Source organism: Pipistrellus hanaki (assembly GCF_964339955.1).
Source record: "Pipistrellus hanaki genome assembly, chromosome: 14".
Taxonomy (NCBI): domain Eukaryota; kingdom Metazoa; phylum Chordata; class Mammalia; order Chiroptera; family Vespertilionidae; genus Pipistrellus; species Pipistrellus hanaki.
The window spans coordinates 50,797,293-50,810,558 of record NC_140516.1 but is presented as its reverse complement, the minus strand read 5'-3'; the positions used below and the strand labels follow the sequence as shown (position 1 = coordinate 50,810,558).

At 54.6% G+C, this 13,266-nt stretch overlaps 1 protein-coding gene across 1 annotated transcript in view; it reads right to left on the bottom strand.

Annotated features, from left to right (window-relative positions):
- The window catches only part of TCERG1L (transcription elongation regulator 1 like), a gene marked incomplete at its 5' end in the record, with an annotated part of 77,783 nt that overhangs the window by 46,234 nt on the left and 18,283 nt on the right, over nucleotides 1-13,266 (bottom strand). The window lies entirely within an intron of this gene.

The window sequence follows — 13,266 nt, the reverse complement described above, 5'->3', positions numbered from 1 at the left end:
GCACTGCAGCCGAGTGGATGAATGGGTGACTGACCAGAGTACAGAGTCCAGACTCCGCACTGCAGTTAGTGCAGAGATTACGGTCACTCAGACAGTGATCGCTTACGGAGAACGCTCCTCACGTCTCATTTTCTCACAGACCGGGGAGCCTCTCACGGTATCTGTGAGACGTTTACATCGAGCATTCTCGTCCTTAAGGCCAGTGCTCAGCTCCAGACCCGAGCGCCAACCAGAGACGCTCATTCGTATTCCAGGCTCCCGTCCTGTCACTCCCATCACCATTAGGTTTCTGTCTGTGTGTCTGTCTGTCTGTCTCTGAGGCCGGACTTTGACTCTCTCCTCCCGCTCAGGCCACGGCTTTGACCTCTCCTGCCGGCCCCCAAGCACGGCTGTAGCATCCAGCTCTGTCCACCCGGACTGTCCCCTGAGGACCAGTGTCCAGAAGCAGTGCTGCTCCGTGACCCGCCAATCCCCTCTCCTTGTGTAACTCCTGGGTCACGGATGTTCCAGGCTGGACCTGGGGCCACACTTCCCCAGCCCGACACACGCTCGGGGAGGGGACAGAGCCCAGGAGCTCATTCTTCCTTCGGAATCCGATCCCGAGTTTTTACTTCTCTCCAAACTGATGGGTTGGAGAGGAAGAGAAATGCCTTCACAGAGGATATCAAGACCTTTGAGAAAAGTCTTGGCAGCCAATGGCACACCCATGTGCTCTGCGCCCCGCCCTCACATGCCAACTGCCAACACGCCCCTGGAACATTCATCCCTGACTCTCCGACGGTCACGTGGGGCGATGGCGTGGTAGGGGGTGTGGGCAGCTCGCCCACTCGTCTCCCAGAGAAGAAGGTGGAAGCAAGACCCATCCGTGAACATCTCCTCACCCTCCTCCTCTCTCTGCCTCTGAAATATGAGATGCGGTCAGCAGTTCACGGTAAACTGTGGTCTTTACAAATAGTGTCTATAAAAGGCTACAGGCTACATAGAAGAGTTACTTCACAGAACAACTTCCCTACAGCGCCACGGAGATCCAAGGCGCTGCGAATGTTTCTAGTGTCACACACAGCTCTACCCAGAGTAAATCACATGCGTCTTAAGACTAACTCCCCTGAAGGGGATGGGAGGTCAGGGGACATCAATGTGGAAGGAGAATGATACACACTCATCTTCAGAAAGATACTCTGTCCTGCTGACAGCAATGTCTGAGTCTGTCTCTATAATACAGGGTAACATTGTAACATAATGCAGAAGGAGAAAGGGGGGTCACACAGTAACATTGAGGTCTCATTGCTACAATTGGCATTCTTTGTTAGTAACAAACTTACACACATTCTGTATCTTTATTAGGTCGTGTATTTCTACTTTCCGGATCCCTTTATTCATGGCATCGCATTTTTTAAATAAGAGCTAGTGTTCATGTATGTGGGTATATATCGATAATATACCTATCCTATATAATAAAAGGCTAATATGCAAATCAACCAACCAGCAGAACGACCGATCGATATGACACACACTGACCACCAGGGGGAAGATGCCCAATGCAGAAGCTGCCCCCTGATGGTCAGTGTGCTCCCGCAGGGGGAGTGTCACTCAGCCAGAGGCTGGGCTCACAGCTGGTAAGCACAGCGGCGGTGGTGGGAGCCTCTCCTGCCTCCACAGCGCTAAGGATGTGGGAAGCAGGCCGAAGCTGGCAGTCAGACATCCCCAGTGCTCCCAGACTGTGAGAGGGCGTAGGCCGGACTGAGGGACACCCCCCTCCAGTGCATGAATTTCATGCACTGAGCCTCTAGTGTGTGTGTGTGTGTGTGTGTGTGTGTGTGTATGACTAAGAGACCGAACAACAGGTCGCTATGATGCACATTGACCACCAGGGGGCACACACTCAATGTAGGAGCTGCCCCCTGGTGGTCAGTGTGTTCCCACAGCCAACCTCCCCTGGCCGGCCAACCTCCTGCAGTCCCTCTCCCTGGCCACTGGCCCTGACTGGCCCAATCAGGACTGAGCAAGATGGCCCTGATCAGCCCCAATCACCGGCCAGACTGAGGAACCCCTCCCGTGCACAAATTTGTGCACTGGGCCTCTAGAAGTGTATCTATATGTGCATGTATACAAACACACATATTCATCCCAATGTCTCAGTCTTTTCTGTGACTTTTTCCTCTCCTGTCTACAGTTTATTGGGTTGTTTTTTTTTTTTTTTCTTTCCAGATATTTTCCCTAGTTAGCGCTGTTTTTATAGGTGATTTTATAACCCATTTAGTGCTACATTAAAATATCAATTTTGAAGCTACGGAATATAACGTGCACTAAGAAAAGAACCTGTCGTTTTAGTTTCCATTAAACTTTTACAAAATCACTTCATTTCCTTGAAGATGGTTGGAGGCCGATTGCCAGTGTTTTTGTTGAGATTATTTCTGACTCATCTCCCGCGCCACCCCCTCCCCTCCCGCGTGTCCCCCCCCTCCCCCCGCCACACCGTGCCTAAGAGACTCGTCACGCACGCTGTTGGAAATGCACTTGGTAGTAAAACACGCTAACTTTCCTAATACCACCTGGCGAATGACGGCTCGGGCTCTGCGATTTATCACTGGCCCCTAAGCATGGCACGTTGTTAAAACCGTGGAATCAAACACGAAACCTGTGGAGCACAATGAGGCCATTTTCCGGGCACGTTTTGAGATAGCGGCGGTTCCCAGCCTGAGGACAGGATGACCCGGGGACCTGGGGTCAGAGCTGCCCGCCCAGGAGCGCGGACCCTGAGAGAGGCCGCTGTGTCCGGAAGGAGACGCCGCCAGGAGCCTGTATGCCGAGCAGGAAAGTCTAAGGCGGAGGAGGGAGAGTATCTGTGTATCCCCAGGGGCTGCTGCAAACAACGTGGACTTCCTGAAAATCCGCTCACACGCGGCACCTGCTTCATCGTTGCCCCCAAAGGCTTGTCCTTAGCAGCCAGTGGCCCTTGTGAACCTGAAGACATCGCTGGCACATGTCTGCTCCAAACCCTGCAGAAGTCCCAGTCCACCTGCTGTACAGACATTCCTGCGCGTCCCTCTGGCCCCGCTGCCCATTCTCTGCCCAATCCCCGCCCCGACACCCATCGCAGCCTCCCCGATGGCTCATACCCATGTCAAGCTCACCCCACGCAGTCTTCACACAGGCTGTTCCCTCTGCTGGAATGTTCCATCGCCGTCAGTCCCCCAGCAGGTCCCTCACCGCTCCCGGCTTTGCCCAAGTGAGCCTGCCTCCTCCCTCTGCTTCGGAGCATCCTTTCCGGTCGGCCATGTGTGGTTTCCCGCACGGGTCACTGTCCACCGCCCGCACCGCTCACTGCGTGCCCCGTCTTTTGCCCAGGGCCTGTTCTCCCCGCAGGTGTACACCCTCAAGGGCAGAGGTTTTTATTTTGTTCCTCATGGTTTGCCAGGCACCAAAACAGTTCCTGGCACCCAGCAGGTGCTGAGGGGATGTTTGTTGAAATGAGTCAATGAATAAATAAAGGAAGATAAATGAGTGCATCTGTTCATTTCCCATGTCGGTGCACTGTACCCGGCAAAGACGGGTAATTTGAGGGGCTGGCGTGAAAAGTCACCATTTCATACAGCTTCAACGGGGTGCGAATGCTTCCCGCATGAGGGGTGTTTGTCTCAGGGATCGCCGAAGCAGACCTTCCTGGTGGCGATGGGTGTATGTGTGTGTGTGTGGTGGGGGAGGTTGGCATTATTTGCAGAACTACGTGCTTGGCAAGGCCAGGGACCAGAAGGCCCCCTTGCCATGCGAGGCCCCCGGGCAGTACATCTCTACTGGATGAAGGCAGGGCTCAGAGTGCTTCCTCGCGGTGCTTGGCTGAGCCACGTTCTGAGCGGAAACCGGTGGTGGTCGCGTCCCCGTACAGAGTATCCCAGACGTGAGGCCAGTGAGGGCCGAGACCCGCACAGCCGTCCGGCCTGGCCAGAGGGGGAGGCAGCTCCATGGAGGCCCGGGCCACACTAACACGATGGGAAAGCCGCCAACCTGCAGGCCGGGGGACAGTGTGGCCACGTGTGAGTCCCCACCCCCGGCCTCGGAAGCTCTGCCCTCTGTGCTTGAGTAGCCGGTGGAAAGACCAATGCTGGGGGTCAGCCATGCAAAGCCTTCTCCCCCAGGTCCCTGCAGACGGAGGCCCCACGCCCTTCTCTCAGGAGCCTGGGCAGCTGCTGCCTGGGCTTCATCTTTAGGAATTGGATTGATTGGGGAGCGAGGGAATTTGGGGCAATGCTCTCGCCCCGAAAGCCCTAATTCCGGGCTTTCCTATCAAGGAAGGGATGGGAAATTTCTTTATTTCCCTCAAAATACTCTCACGTTTTAAAAATCAAAGCAGCATTAGCGATGTCAGGGTTTTCCAATTTCCTTCCACCCAGCCTCGACCTCTCCCCCATCACTGCCAGTCCGACCACGGTCAGCCTTGCCCTGCAAGTCTGCCCACCACACCCTGGCAGCTGCCCCCCCAGAGCCAACCCTCGTGCCACCAGAGCGGCTGGGCTGAAGGAGGGGGTGGGGGGGGGGGCGGTGTGTAGAGACCTGGCTGCAGCTTTGGCTCAGCATGTGGTGCCCGGAGCCTCTGCCCAGCAGTCCTGGGAGCCATCCTTCCTGGCGAGTAGGGTGTCCTGGCACAAACCACGCACCAGGCACAGGTGCCCCGCACCCCGGTCTCCTGGCCTGCCGCAGTCTTGAACTCTGGGAAATTAAAATCACATGCCCTTTGCCCAGCCGGTGTGGCTCAGTGATTGTGTGTCAACCTATGAACCAGGAGGTCACAGTTCCATTCCTGGTCAGGCCACATGTCCGGGTCACAGGCTCCATCCCCAGGAGGCAGCCGATCAATGACTCTCTCATCATTGATGTTTCTATCCTTCTTTCCTTTTTTCTTCGAAATCAATAAAAATGTTTTTTTTTTTTAAAAAAAGCCAACACCCCTCCTGTGCTTATTCATCTGCTGTGGCCAAAGGACATGTGTGCTCGCCATGTGTGCTCGCCAAGGGCAGTCCACTCCGGCGCGGGTCCCGGGAAGCTGGGGCAGAGCGGGGCCCGGAGCGGGGCGTGGACACGGCTGTCACTCACCCAGAGTGGACGTCAGCTCTGCCGCTGCCTGCGGAAATGGAATTTCACGCCTTCGCTTGAATGCGGCCTTTATTGGACGCAGAAGAGTAAATAACAGCCCGTAAACTGTTTGCTGATACGGGAAGCGGCGATAGCGGAGATATGCAGATAGCACACCCGCCGAGAGGGCGTTCATGCGACGCCCAGAATAAAAATGAGAATTAAATGTCAACATTCATCTTATCTCCTCAGAATAAAGGCACATGGGACAGGAGTAGGTCCCTCGGTTATCTGTTCATTTATTTGTTATCTCGAAAGAAAGCTGTTTGCAGATTTGGACAAGGGGTCCGACAGCGCAAACAAGTTGGGTGATAATCAGACCCGGTCAGCAAACACTCAGAGGCTTCCGCCCGCAGGGATGGCCCAAGCGCCAGCTCTGCCCTGGGAGGCCCGGAGACAGAGGTGAGGGCAGGACAGCCCGGGCTTAGGGGTGACCGGGATGACCGTGACATCGCACACCCGGGGAGAGAGCTCTCAGAAATCCGCCGCATGACTGAATGCCCAGCTTCGGCATGACCAGGCTGAGTCCCTTCTCACCTGCAGACGCCACACCAGACTCAGGTCGGAGTCAAGACCCTCCCAGGGGACACGGCCGGTGTGGCTCAGTGGTTGAGCATCAACCTATGAACCAGGAGACCAGGGTTCGATTCCCAGTCAGAGCACATACCCAGGTTGCAGGCTCCATCCCCAGTAGGGGGCATGCAAGAGGTAGTTGATTGATGATTCTCTCTTCCCACTGATGTTTCTGTATATTTCTCCCTCTCCCTTCCACTCTGAAATATATATATATATATATATATATATATATATATATATATATATATATATATTAAAGACGTTGGGCTCCTGATTGCCCTCAGAAGGTACGGGGTCTTCAAGAACCTTTCCAGAACATGGAGGACAACATCCCAGCCAGACGGCAACAGAGAACGGACCACAGTGACCAGTGGGAGTCCTGGGAGGGGATGAGGGCAGGTGAGTCAGAGAGAGGCAAAAAGGAAAGAGCAAATGCTGCATCCACAGGTGAGCAGCTGCCCCAGGTGCCACAGGCAGAGCAGGTGGCGATGGGGGGCAAACAGGCGTGCTCGGGGGGCAAAGGGCTCCCTTCCAATTCAATGCACTTTGGAAACACAGGTCCAGAGGCCTCCCAGGAGGTGGGGAAAGTCAGAGACACAGAAGATGAGAGGAAATAACAAGACACGAGGGGGGACGATCCACGACGGCTGGGACCCCAGACACACAGCATCCCCAGGGGGAAGGGATGGCATATAATATGTTTGTAATAGATGTGAATATCATGTGACTACATCATACTCTCTTATAAGTAATTTCTATCACACTACATGGATTCACATTATACTCTATATGGCATATGTTGTAATCCTATCTAATAAAGATGGAGTATGCTAATTAACCCTCATGCCATCACAAAGATGGTGCTGCCCACAGCAAATAAGGAAGAATATGCTAATTGACTGCCCTACCCTCAAAAATGGCGGTGCCCACAGCCAATAAGGAGGGAATTGCTAATTGACTGCCATACCCTCAAAGATGGCGGCACCCACAGCCACAAAATGGCAGGGCCCAGGCTCCTCAGCCCTCCAGCCGCCCAGGGCTGGCCTGAGGTGCAGATAAGCCTTGGATGGCAGCTGCCCAGACTTCCAGGGCCACTCAAGGCTCAGGTAACCAAGGCTGGCCAAAGCTTGTGCTGCTGGCAGTGGCAGCAGCAGAGGTGTGACGGGGGCCTTGCCTTCCCCTGATCACCAGGTCGCCTCCTACCTCTGAGGGCTTCCAAAATATGAGAGAGGGCAGGCTAGGCTGAGGGATACCCCCCTCTAATGCATGAATTTTCATGCACCAGGCTTCTTGTAATATAATATAATGTGTAGCACAATGTAAAATACAACCTATAATCTGTATTCACAGCACCTGTGTGAGTATGTCTGAGTGTGTGTGTGAATCAGAGAATTTACCAGCAATAAAGAAGAATGAATTTTTGTGTGGACAAGGCCCACATTTTCCCACAGAACTCGTATTTTTAAATGTGTGGATCCCCTCAGAACATCACTGTGGATCAAAGAGAAGCGTGGTGCCCTTGCCACCGTGATTTTCCAGAAAGGAAACACACCTGCACACTCACACGGACGGAGCACACCCTTCCCTTCGCGAGTCCCGATTTCAGAAGACGGTTAGAGCAATTTCTTAAAGAGAAAAAATGACTCAAGCCAATATTGTGCAAACTTGACAACCTATCCGTCAAGTTTGAAGGCAAATGAGAATTTTAAACATCAAAGAGATTGGAAATCCCTTTTATTGGGACATTATGGCAGCATATGCTCCCGGAGAGTGTGGCTGGGAACTAGAAGTGGAGACGCCGCATCCGGGGCCCTGGCTGTGAGCCAGCAGACACCGCCCACACCGCAGCTGCCGGGATGCAGGAGGGATGATTCGGGAAGATGGATGCTTTGAGGAAGGAAGGCCCTCGGGGACTGGGGTGCGGGGAGAGAAGAGGAACTGAACGGAAAGGTGCGGGGAGGAATATCCTGGGGACATACAGAATCGGGAACAACCAAAAGGAGGCTGGATGGAGCCCTGGCCTCGGCTGCGGGGTTTTGAACAATGAGAGATGCGCGACGGTGTCCGCTGCATTCTGATGCCAAAGCGTGGTCCTGAGGTTGGGACTCCCATGGAGCAGCGCTTATTAATATGAATGAATCTAATTAATAGTTATGACATCTAAAATCATGTCACAATCTCGCCCGGTCGGTGTGGCTCAGGGGTTGAGCATTGACCCATGAACCAAGAGGTCGCTGGTTCAATTCCCAGGCAGGGCACTTGCCAGGCTCAATCGCCAGGAGAGGGCGTGCAGGAGGCAGCCTATCAATGATGTTTCCCTCTCATCATTGATGTTTCTATCTCCCTACCTCTCTCTCTCAAAATCAATAAAAAACATTTCTTTTTTAAATCACTTCACAATCCGAACATGCTTTCCCTCCGTGACTTCACAGACGAACAGACTAAGGGGCTCGGCGGCCCCCACCCCGCCTGCTCGGCTGCTGAGCTGGTCTCAGCGCCGTGCCCAGGGTGAGACCCGGCACATCTCCCTTCTCCCGAGCACAGGAGGGTCAGCTGTCCTCCTGCCGAGGACACTCCGGCCCTGGGGCGGCAGAGGGCGGAGCTGGGGTGACCACAGGATGAGGCGGGTTCTGCAGGGACCAGGACAGGTACTGCTGGTGGGCATGGGGTGGAGAGAAACCCACCAGGGTCAGTTCTTAGACACCTGGAACCAATAAGCTCTGGCCCCACTGTCAATCACGCGTGGGCCCAGGCCTGGCACCGAGCCTGACTTCAGCCCCATCCTCCCCGCAGAAGGACCCGAATTTCTCGGAACACATCTGCGCTGACAAAGGGCTGGCGGGCCCCCCACACTGTCTCAGGGGTGTTGTGGGCATCACCGCCACCGGCGTGCGGAGCAGGGACGGTGACCCCACCACCGACGAGAGAGCGAGCCGGAGAGACGTAATGAAAGGGTCGCGAGGACGGCGGCGGAGGGACCGTGCTAATTGCAGCGTGCCATCCGCCAGGCAGTCCTGCCAAGCCAAGCCTCCGTGGGATGCTTTGGACTCGTCCCTGATTAATTATTTTTGGAAATAACAGCCAACAGCAGAGCTTGCTAACAGGCTTAAAATAATAAATTGGGGAAACACCGAGAGGTTTACATCGGTTCGGCTAAGCGCCCACTGTGAGCTCCCTGGGAGGGGGTGCCTCCTCCTCGAAGTGCGTGCTCACCCCACGGAATCACGGCTCTCCACGTCAGCAGCCGTGACAGCCCCGGGGACATGCCTGCAAGGGCAGCAGCCCGACCAGAGGCGGGGCTTCCGAGGCGGCCATGGGGAGGCATCCTGGTGAATCGTTAAACCTGGTGTCCAGCAGAGAGCTGGTCTGAGGTCGGCCTTGATGGAAGGAATGCAGCATGTGTGCATGTGTGTGTGTGTGTGCAGGTATCTGTGTGTGTGTGCGCATATGTGTGCATATGTTTGTATGAGTGTCAGTGTGTGCATGTGTGTGTGCGCGTATGTCCGTGTGTGTGCATGTGTGTCCGTGTGTGTCAATGTGGGCGTGCATATGTGTACGTATGTGTGCATGTGTGTGTGCCAGTGTGTGTGCACGTGTGTCCATGTGTGTGCATGCATGCTGTGAAATTGGGGGACATTCCCTAACTCTTCCAGTGTGAGAAGGGGGCTGTGCTCCTTGGGCTGCGAGGGACCCAGCGGGAGGCCTGGGGGTGGAGGCCTGGGGGTGGAGCCCCCGTGGCAGGCAGTGTGCAGACTGAGGGTGCCCCCTGTCGGCACCACCCCGTGCTTTGGTCGATCTGAGCCCCATGGGCACAGTGTTACTGTGAGCCCCTCGTTGCACGTTCCTAAGGCCGGGAGAGGTGCCTGGCACCTCGGGGCAGGGAGGCGCCTCTTCCTCAGGCTCAGTGGGGCGTCTCGGGCCTGTGGTCCGGTACTCTGTGCTCTTGCACAAGCACGTGCGTGCCACTACGTGCAGGATGCGTTTCCAATGTCTTTTCCAGCAGCGGCTGGAGGCTGACAGTGGAGACAGCTAATGCCGAGTCCGGAGTTCCCTTCTGGCTTCCAGCAAGGGACTCCCCGTTTAGAAAATTCTGCACCTTAGACGCCTAAGGTGCACATGTCTTTCTCGCTCTCTCTCTCTCTCTCCATTTCTATCTATCTATCTATCTATCTATCTATCTATCTATCTTCCTTCCTCTCTCTCTAAAACCAACAAAAGCACACCCCCAGGTGAGGAGAACAAAGTGTGGCTGTGCCAGTGTTACAATGTGGAGCTCGCATCCTTCACAGGAGTTCACTTGTGGGGACACACTAGACGCGGCCTTTGCTCCCGGGTTGTTTAAATGGAATGTTTTCCTCCCGAGAGCTGCTCGCTCCCTCCCTCCCGGTGCTGGAAGCCCCGGTGCCCTTCCCACCGGAGCCGCGGAGCTGACACGCCGGAGGGAGAGGGATTGTGCGGCGATGCTATTTTTATCCCGAGCCCTCTGAAATGTTAATGTGTATTATGACATTTTTCATTGCAGGGATTAAAAAAATAATAAAACACAAAGGAAGAGGCTGCATCCGCCGGCGCCGGGCTGCGGCTGTTCGGTGCCTGCTGCCCGCCCACGGGGTCTCCGATGAGGCGGCCGCCGCCCCGGGTCCCGGCGCCGGGACTTCCTGGCTCACCGTGCGGCTCGGGGGTGAGTTACGGGGACCGGGAGACACGGAGTCGCTTCCCAGCTGCTCGGAGGCAGGACAGGATGTGGCAGTCAGCCACTCAGCACTCCGGAGCAGGGACAGGTGGCGAGCGGCTTCCCGGGCAGATGGCTCTGCCTGCTCGCTGCGCGGGGTGGGAATGACTCCGGGTGGCCGCCACTCCCCCCACATCCCCCCTTTTCCGCTGGGACGCTCAGGAAACGGTGGGCAGAGGGTTAGAAAGAGCCCTGTCGTCTAAACCGAGGCTCGCCCCAGAACGTCATCTCCTTCCGCAGGTGGTGCCCACCTGTCCCCCAGGCCAGGGCCACTGTGGTCACTCAGACGCAGGCCTGGCCCCAGCGGGCCAAGGAGCAGAGCGTCAGCCTGCAGACTGAAGGGCCCTGGATTCCATGCCAGTCAAAGGCCCTGGTTGGGGTGTGTGCAAGAGGCAACCAGTCTAAGGTGACCAGACGTCCCGCTTTTGGCGGACAGTCCCGATTTTTAACAAATTTTCCTGCATCCCGTGGCATTTTAAAAAAGTCCCTATTTTTGGCCAAAAATCAGGACTTTTTTTTTTTTTTTTTTTTTTTAATGCGAGGGGACAGTCCTAATTTTTAACAATTTGTCCCGTGTCCCCTTTAAACCAGTCGATGTGTCTCTCTCGCATCGATGTTTCTCTCTGCCTCTCCCCCTCCCTTCTACTCTCCCTAAACATCAATGGGAAATGTTCTCGGCGAGGATTAACAACAACATAAACACGATGTGTCTGAGGGTCTCCGGGAGACGGGGACAGGGGGCCGTGCTCTGACAAACCCTCCCTCGCTCTGTCTTCCTCCCCTCAGGAAACTGCACCCCCCTTACACACTAGGAGGTACACAGGGTGTCAGATACATTCCCCCCGAAAAGTGTTTGTGCTTGCACCCCAAGTCCTAAGGCGTAAGGGAATGGTCAGAAACGAGGAAGGCTGAGTCGCTGAGACCTGCTTGAGGAGAAGGGAGAGGAGGCCCCCTCTGCCACCATCCAGCACAGGCCAGCTCCCCCGTCACAGCCCACACCTGCAGGTAACCCCACTGTGCCCGCCTCCTGCTCCCTCCCCTCAGATTCAGGGGCAGACCTTTAAACACAGTAAGTTGTCCTCAGTAAGCGCCAATGATGGATCTGAACCACAATCTTGACCTGTCTGTAAATTATGTCCCACGGGAGAGATGATCTCTGTGGTTTACTCATTTTCCCATCACACGCCTCATGCATGCTCAGTAACATGCCGAAATAGAAGTAAGATTCTGTTCTTGAGAGTACGAGGTTCTGCTGACCAGCTAACTAATCAGCCTGGCAGAGAACTGTGGGAGCCAGGGGCCCGGGCTGAGAAGGCCGCATTAGAGTTACCAGAAGCGAGGTGAGCAAAGCAGAAGCACCCCCACACTGAAGATGGCGAGGCTGTTTCTCATACATGTAACAATCTAATGACATTTGTTATCACTGATAACCAAGCAACTAATGATACTAGTACTAGAATTAGTATTCTAGCCCAACTAGCATGGCTCAGTGGTTGAGCGTCGATCTATGAACTAGGAGGTCATGATTTGATTCCCAGTCAGGGCACATGCCTGGGCTGTGAGCTCGATCCCCAATAGGGGGTGTGCAGAAGGCAGCCAATCCATGATTCTCTCTCATCATTGATGTTTCTACCTCGCTCTCCTTCTCCCTTCCTCTCTGAAATCAATACAAATAAATATATTATAAATAAATAAATAAATAAATAAATAAAAAGAATTCTAGCCCAAACCGGTTTGGCTCAGTGGATAGAGCATCGGCCTGTGGATTCAAGGGTCCCGGGTTCAATTCCAGTCAAGGTCATGTACCTTGGTTGCCGGCATATCCCCAGTAGGGCATGTGCAGGAGGCAGCTGATTGATGTTTCTCTCTCATCGATGTTTCTAACCATCTCTCTCTCTCTCTCTCTCCCTCTCTGTAAAAAATCAGTAAAATATATATATATATATATTTAAAAAAAAAAAAAAAGAATTCTAACACTATCTCCAGGGTACAATCAATATTAGAACCCTGCAGAATTTCTGCTTCAGTCTTCTCGAAGCGCATAAAAAGCTAAAATAAAGAGCACTTGCCCAGGAGACTTGGGTACTTAGTAAATGTCATTCCAAATCAGCGTGGCTTTCGCTGCGTGTAAGGACGGGACCTGACCGTGCGTTCACAAGGACGGCGTGGACACATGACGGAGTGGTCAGAATTCTCAGACGCCCGCGTGCACTGGGAACACGTGTGGACAACGGAGTCGCCACCAGTCAGGACCGGGCCCCCCTCCCCCCTCCTATGCCCCCACAGGCATCAGGCACCAGGCACCGGGCATCAGGCAAGACCGAAGGATGTCTGCCACCTGAGCCCTGAGGACTTTTCTGAAGCATACCCCCACAGCACCCAGATCAACACTCTTGACGCCATCCTGGCCCATCCTGCACGCCCACAGGCCTCGGGTGCTCCCATAGAGGTCCTTCCTGGTGGGTGGGACCCAGCCCTGCGCTCCCAACAGGCCCAGCGGCAAGGCCAGCTGGTCTCCCTGGCGGCTGAGGCTCCATCCGCACCCACAGCGCACGCCTGGGTACTGTGTTGGCTGAGACGCTTGCCTACCTCCCAGCACGCTGCCTTGCTTCCCTTCGTGTCTGTGTGAGAAAATCTCCAGCTTCTCAGTGCCTGCCCTCTCCCCTATACGTCCCCTCCCCTAACGGGTTAGCAAGGCAAGTGGCATTTCTCAAACAGACACTGGGAACTGGCTTTATGGCAGAAAAGGCCCGGCATGACTGAACAAAGCCTGCTGAGTGGACCGCGTCCCTTTGTGTGGATGGATGATGAGCAAACCCGTATACCTC